The sequence below is a fragment of the Cervus elaphus genome, chromosome 28, assembly GCF_910594005.1.
Source record: "Cervus elaphus chromosome 28, mCerEla1.1, whole genome shotgun sequence".
Classification (NCBI taxonomy): Eukaryota; Metazoa; Chordata; class Mammalia; order Artiodactyla; family Cervidae; genus Cervus; species Cervus elaphus.
The window spans coordinates 44,945,078-44,953,094 of NC_057842.1; the positions used below are offsets into that span (position 1 = coordinate 44,945,078).

General features: G+C 41.7%; 1 non-coding gene across 1 annotated transcript; it reads right to left on the reverse strand.

Annotated features, from left to right (window-relative positions):
• Positions 1-7,461: 7,461 nt before the first annotated feature.
• On the reverse strand, positions 7,462-7,568 carry LOC122685658. Its single transcript, XR_006338508.1, has one exon. It is a non-coding gene; the product is annotated as a U6 spliceosomal RNA (small nuclear RNA).
• Between the last annotated feature and the right edge of the window lie 449 nt (positions 7,569-8,017).

Consider the following 8,017-nt stretch of genomic DNA (forward strand, 5'->3'; position numbering starts at 1 on the left):
GAAGACTCTTGAGAGTCCCTTGGATAGCAAGGTGATCAAGCAGTCAATCCTAAAGGAGATCAACCCCGACTATTCATTGGAAGGACTGATGCTGAAGCATCAGTGATGCTTCACCTGATGTGAGGAGCTGACTCACTGGAAAGGACTCTGATCCTGGGAAAGATTGAAGGCTAAAGGAGAAGGGGACAATAGAGCAGATGGTTGGATGGCATCACCAACTCAATGGACATGAGTTTGAGAAAACTCCAGGAGATAGTGAAGAACAGGGAGGCCTGATGTGCTGCAGTTCATGGGATTGCAAAGAGTTGGACATGACTGAGCAACTAACTGATCAAACAACAACAAATGTCTTCAGCTCAAAATAATTTTGATGTCAAAGAGGCATATTAAAAAAAAGGCGTATTTTGGGGTGACACATTCTTGCTTCCTTCGATCTGTAAATTCATTGACTGGGGCAAGTAATTGATCATCTACTCTGGACTGAGCCCTGTCAGGCATTGGGATCTGTGGGTGCACTAGATAGATGTGGACCTTCCCTGGGGAGAGGCTCAGCAGTAAAGAATCTGCCTGCCATGCAGGAGACACAGAGTTCGATCTCTGGATTGGGGAGATTCCCTGGAGGAGGGCATGGCAACCCACTCCAGTATTCTTGCCTGGAGAATCCTATGGACTGAGGAGCCTGAGGGGCTACAGTCCATGGGGTTGCAAAGAGTCAAACACCATTGAAGCAACTGAGCAACCATGCAAGCTATTCTAACCATCTCCTTGAGTCACATTTTTCTGTGAACTCCCACACATGTACATGTATAAAAATCTGTCTTTTCTCACTAATCTGTCTTTTGTTAGTTTAATTTGCAGGTCCCTAGAGAACACCTGCCAATGCAGGAGATTCAAGAAATTCCCTTGAAGAAATTCAAGAGATTCAAAGATTCCCTGGGTCAGGAAGATCCCCTGGAGTAGAAAATAGCAACCCACTTCAGTATTCTGGCCTGGAAAATCACATGGACAGAGGAGCCTAGTGGGCTATAGTCCATGGGGCCACAAAGGCCGGACATGACTGAGCAACTGAGTGTGCGCACACACACACACACACACACACACACACACCCCACTTAAGAGAGTATAGAAAATGTTTTTTCACCTTGACACACTTAGATATTATTAACAATAATCACATTAGGGAGCAAAATGTTTAAAACATTGATCACAAGAAAATTAAAACAGTTGCTTTATGTATAGTATCATCTCTTCCATTGTAAATACTATTTTTATTCCTTTAATTCCTTATCCACCATTCTCTTCAAACTTTCTCAACTTTTCTGGTACTCTTTGTGTATTGTTGTTCAGTCACTAAGTCATATGTGACTCTTTTGTGACCCCATGGACTGTAGCCTGCCAGGCTCCTCTGTCCATGGGATTTCTCGGGCAAGAATGTTGGAGTGGGTTGCCATTTCCTTCTCCAGAGGATCTTCCTGACCCAGGGATTGAACCCACGTTTTCCGCATTGCAGGTGGATTCTTTACCGCTGAGCCACTGGGGAAGCACTCATTGTACAGCTCTGAGCAAAAAACAATGGCTCAGTAGGGAAAGCGCTGGTAAATGCATTCAGGACCAGCGCCAGTGACAGAGCATGACTCATTCTGAGCACGATGCTCTGAGGTCACTGGAAGCATCAGCAATGTCCAAAGACTCCCTCCCCTTTGTGGATGCTTGCTGTGCTTTTCAAAATGTCTACAATCATTTTTGCTGTTCTACTGCTTGACTTTGGATGGTAACTGGAAAACATTCCACCAGATTGCTTTGCTAAAATATATTACATTTTTGGAGATGTAAATATAAAATTTTATACCAGCTTAAAACAGACAAATTCTGTATTGAGACATGCATCTATGAAGTTTGTATATTAAAAAACAGAAAGTGTTTTGGAGAGATGTTTGTCAGGCTGTGCTTGCATATACAAAACACTTAAGACAGTGTTTGGCACAAAGAAAATATTAGCTTATTATTTTACCTTTAATGACATAATGTTCTGGGGGGGAAACAGGCAAGAAGACACAAGATAACTGCAGACTGTAATGGGTTTTCTGAAGAGTTTGAAAGCCAAAATAGAGAGTACCTTCATGTAGGTGGTCAGGGTGGCCTCCCTGGTGAGGTGATGTCTAAAAATCAAAAGCTTTCCAGGCAGAGACAATAGCAAATCCCAAGGCAAAGGTGAGGCGGAGCTGTTGGAAGGACATGATTAGAGAGTGGGGAGTGGGGAGACCTCTGTGAGATGAGGCCAGAGATATCAGGGTGAGGACCCAGGTCATGGAGAATCTTGGAGGCCATAGAGAAGAGTTTAGATTCTGTTCTAAGCACAATAAGAAATCATTTTGAAGATTTAGGTGGAGGGATGAAATGACCTGGTTTATGGTTTGTTTGTTTCTTTAGATCACTTTTGCTGAGGAGATTGGGCTAATGGAGATTTCAAGTGGAAGCTGGCAGACTGGTTATGAGGCTTCTGCATTAATTCAGGTAAGAGATGAAGCAACACTGAAGATGGACTGAAGTCGGGGATGAAGAAGAATGATTGGACTTGATGTTGGGTGAAGAAAACGGATCACTCAGGGATGAACCTTGGATTCCTGGCTCTGATAACCAGGTAGGTGATGAAATTCTCAACTGAATTGCTCAAATTCTGAACATTTGCAGAGTTATCTCTGAGGTCTGGGCATATACGCACATACCCATAAATGTAGAATTATGTTTGCCATGTCTTTTGGGAGGTATTGTTATTTATAAATGTCATTGTGGCTGCAAAATGACTAGATGGTGTAGAGGTTCCATATCATGTGGCACAGGAGAATACTGAATCACAGTGATTTGCTTCAGCCCCTTTTCATAGTACCTGGTAACATTTGCTTTGGCCCTACCTTATAAGAGCATCTGTTGTGAGGCAAGGCTTTTTGTTTGCTTCACCGAATTGGTTGGAAGCATGGAACGTGTGGCTGTTTTGGTTGTATAAGCTAAACATCAGAAAGGTCTTGCCATTATTCCTCAGCAGGCCACAGCTACAATGTGTCTGTTCCCTTTTTCCTTGCTTTTTAATAGAGTAATGGTAGTTAGGAACAAATGACCATTCTGAAGAGACTAAGTGTAAGATGCTTTGGGACGAACAACCCAAGAAGAGTCGTAGGTCACTACAGAAGGCTGCAGAATGTGCCACCTCCAAATGTACCGCTCTGGAATAGGGGCTATTTTGAGCGAAAGGCAATTGAGAGGAGACTGATATAAGAAAAACTCTCTGTCCTCCCTCTATTTACCTAAAAGCAGGATGTTTATAAAGTTGTCTCGCTTCCCTGTCTGCCAGGAAGAACAGAAGGTAACTGCTGGAGATAACTCTAGACCCTTATTAGCCCAGCGATGGCACCAGAGGAATCTACACAATAAACTTGATTAACTGACCCTTATCTTTCATTAGTTTCCCCGTATGTTTGCCTTCTTATAATCGGCTGCCCTAGAAACTCAAAGTCCTTTTCTTTTGTCTTGTCACAACTCTAAACATGTTCAATTCTTTTGCTAAGATGTTATATAAGCCCAAGTTCTAACCACCTCTTTGAGTTCCTCATCTTCGGGTGCTCCCATTTGCATGCACAAGTGTTAATAAACTTCTGTGTTTTTTCCTCTCATCAGTCTGTCTTTTGTCAGTCTAAGTTGCAGTGCCCCCATCCAGAGATCTGAGTAGAGTAGAGGGAAAAAGATTTTTTTTCTTTTCCTACATGACAAAGAACAGAAGGTATACACTGAGAACCCCGAAAACAGGGTAGCTTTGGTGTAGAGGCCCGGGGCTGACTGCCTCGTTTATTAGCTATGTTAGCTTATGCAGATTACAGGTAGCACTGAGCTCTGGTTCCCCCATCTGTGAAATGTTTTGGAGGAAGATGGGAGAGTGAAACAATAATTGAATAAGATAGAATATGGTGATAGAATACTCTGGATTGTTATGGAAACCCAGTCTCTGAAACTCAGTTGCTTAGCACAACCAAAGTGGATTCAGATGTAGGTCAGTAAGTTTCTCCTCCTTCTGAAAACCATGAAGTCTGTATTTTCATCATCTTATGATATAGCCTGAGCATGTAGCCTCCAAGATTATTGAAGAAAGGGAAGAGAGGATGCAGGACTTCATGATATATTGTTGATATTCAGACCTGAAAGTGGTTTACGTCATTTCCACCCATCCCCCACTGACCAGCATTGAGCCACATGGCCCCAAAGGATAGCAAGGTAAGCTGAAAAACATAGATTCCCAGTGCCCAGTAAGTGAAAAATAAAATTTGGTAAAATAATGACATTCTCTCTATGACATGTAGGGAAAATATGTGTTAGAAAATTATCTCCAGCTTTTCTGTAGTAATAATAATTTGAAATGACTAAAACAGGAAAAGAAGTTAATGAGCAAAGGGTATAAATGAACTATGAAATGGATCACCCATCTCTGAATAATGGGGAGGTAATTGCCCTTCTAAAACAGCACAGAAAAGAGGGCTGAGGAGTAAGAGTGAGAGTGGAAGGTGGAGGGTTGGAGACTGAGAGTTGGAAAGAGATGAAATGTCCCAGTTAGTACAGTTCACAATTGAGGTAAAAGTATGCCTGGAGAAAAAAGCTTTATGTCTAAATTGAAAGCAAACAACATTTTTCAGAGAGGCAACAATTGTGTAGCCAGCAGAAAGGTAAAGTTTACAATGTTCATCTGAGAGTAAGAAGTTCCAAAAGTGAAGATCTTTTCTGCAAATAAAAAGAAAGCGCTATCTCTAGAAAGCATTTCCAAGTTAAATGTTAAGGATGAAAGACACCAATAAATGGAGATTTGCGGGATGACTTATGCATGTTAGGAAAATTAAACCATGCTTCACCTTCTGATGTTGGAAGACATGGGACAAGTGCTCTGGGGGTCAAGGCTCTGCTGTGAGATGTGTACCTTTCTAAGACTGTCTTGTCTACTTTGAGAAGGAGAAATCAGGGTTTTCATGTAGGAGAGGAAAACAAAAATTCCTTCTATTTCTTAGTTTTCAGCTAAGGCCCCTATAACAGAAGACAGATTAACAAGGGAGAAAGAAATAGAAGTTTATTAGCACGTCTCCTTCATGGATACCTGGGACAAACACCCAGGGAAAATGAGGAACCCCGTGTAGTGACTTAGAACTCCATCTTAAACACCATCACTGCCTCAACGGACAGACGTTTGAGCGAACTCAGGGAGGTGGTGAAGGACAGGGAAGCCTGGCGTACTCCTGTCCATGGGATTGCAAATAGCTGGACGTGACTTAGCGAATGGACAACAACAGGGGGGAGACTGGTTATGAGAAAGTTACCAGGGAAAGCATGGTAAACAGGGTGAGGTTTGCCGTACAATTTTAAGTGGTGCCTTCTCCAGTGACGAGAGTCTCTTGTGATTTCATGAACCTTTTCTTCCTGGTACGCTTCCCTGGTGGCTTAGCTGTTAAAGAATCTGCCTGCAATGTGGGAGACCTGGGTTCGATCCCTGGGTTGGGAAGGTTCCCTGGAGAAGGGAACGGACTACCCACTCCAGTATTCTAGCTTGGAGAATCCTATGGACTGTGTAGTCCATGGGGTTGCAAAGAGTCAGACACGACTGAACGAATTTCATTCACTCTCTTCCTGGTACAGAGAGGGAGACACCCTTACACAGGGAAATTTTCTTTCTAAATATAAATTTCCCTTATGTAAGGGGAACTTCTACTCTGCTTTTTGAGCTTCTCCTGTGTTTGCTGTTTCTCAAAATAATCAGCTCAAAATAATCCTGACACCGAAGAGGCATATTTTGGGATGACACATTCGGCCATCCTTCTCTAATAAACTCCCCTTTGACCTCTGCTCACCCTACTTCAGCCACACTGGACCTTCAAATATTCCAGCTTTCCTCCAGCCTCCCAGCATCCACTCCAGCTTCTCTCGGCCTAGAAGACTTTTCCCTGGGATGTGAAGTCCACTCTGCGACACCCACCCCAACAACTCCTCAATGACACCTACCCTGTTCACTCTATTCAATATCTTCAGACATACCGAATAGTTATTGTTTACAATGTTTACTGTTTGTCTATCCCACTGGAATATAAGCTCCCCAAGGGTAGAGATTCTTTATGATTATTTCACTGATGTATCCTAAACATCCAATAGATGCACAAAAATATTTGTTGAATCGTTCACAGGTTACCAACTAGCTCCTAATGGGTTAAGTGGCATAGAGGTTTGTTTTCCCTTAAAACAACTGCTGTGAACAGAGAGTGCTTGTGTTGCCCTAAATGATGGGGGAAGAGTGGGGGTGGAGAGGGTACAGTATGGAAACCAAAATTAGGGGGAAAAATCAGTGTGAACACTTAAAGAGTCTTTTTGTGTTGCTGATTTTGTATTTCAGGCTATATGACCAATGGCAATAGCATTATTTAAGCTATAATTTTTAGTTTTTAGAGTAATTTCTTTGGAATGTTTTTCTTTCCTTCTAAAACAAGCAAACTCTGTGAAGCACATAAGCTTCAGTTTCAGCTTAAGAGAGAAACCTTTAGGTGGAGATAAAATAGAAACCAGCACCTCTATTCAGTCTTTCAGTACCTGGTCTGTTTGAAGAGCAGACGTGTTTGGACAGTAATGCTTAATGAGATCATTTCTGTTACTGTTTGTGAAGGGCTTAGCTTTGCCTCCCTCTCCTTTGGGGCTTAAGAACTTGGACATTTTAGAATGCTTTCTTAAAATGAAATACAGAGTTTCGGTTGCTTTGATGCAGTACTAGGGGACAACAAAAAAGCCTGTTTAAAATGATCTCAGAACTGAAATTGAACAGCTACAGAATCCTTGTGAAAACACAAATACAGAAGAAAAGTGTCAACATTTTAGGCATAAATTAGATTTTATACAAAATTACATTTTGAGCTTGTGGGATCCCTGGTTACTTTGAAACATTATCTCTGTTCTAGAAACTGTAAGCCTTCCTTTGAACGATTGCCCAAATTCTCACCTTCGCTGCAGTGATTAGCCAGTCCCGGTATTTAGGGTGGAATTTACATGTGTTTAGCAGTCCCTTAAATTCCTCACCCTGAAAAAGAACCCCTTTATCCTCTAAGCACAGGTGTGGTGGACACTTTTGCATCATTCAGTTACGTTCCAGATTTGGGGGAAGTTAGCTAAGAGATGTGTCTGGGCACTATGCTTTGGCCATCTGTCTGTACTATTTACCATCCTCTGCACTGGGCCTTATATCAAAGTTAATTGCACCACCAGGTCCCAGCCATTAATTTTAGTATATACAAACTATGTAAGAGCAGTGAGACATTTATTTATATTTTTTGCTTCAACCTGTAATTCTTGACCCCATAACGTTGGGGGATCAATCCCCTGCTGCGACTTTATTAGAATATCAACTGTAATAAATAGCTCTTCTTTTTTTTTTTTTTTTTTTTTATTTCTTCTTATATGGAACGCTTCACGAATTTGCGTGTCATCCTTGCGCAGGGGCCATGCTAATCTTCTCTGTATCGTTCCAATTTTAGTATATGTGCTGCCGAAGCGAGCACTAAATAGCTCTTCTACTACGTAATTATTTAGTCACAACAATCAGAATTTTAGTAAGCACATTGATAAAAGTAAGAATCAGACTCTTCATCTTATGCTATGCCTGATTATTTTGCCCTAGAATTTTGGGCAGAATTGATCCCTTCTTCAATGATACTAGTGGTAGTCATGAATATATTCTATTACCTTGGAGAGAATAAGCTGAAGGGTTTCTCCATGAGGTGAGTGATATGGGGTTGGCCATCTGTGATAGGGAAGTCACCTTGCATTCTGAATTTAATCCAAACTGCCCCTAATTACCAGTAAAGGATCCGTCAGCAGAAAGAAGTCTCCTGACTTGTCTTGCTAATAATTTAGTCAGGACAGTGCCCGAGCAAACCTATTTGTTAGGCAAGACAATTATTTCTGAAAGGATCTCCAGGAAAAGGAATACCCGCCTCTCTTATGCTAA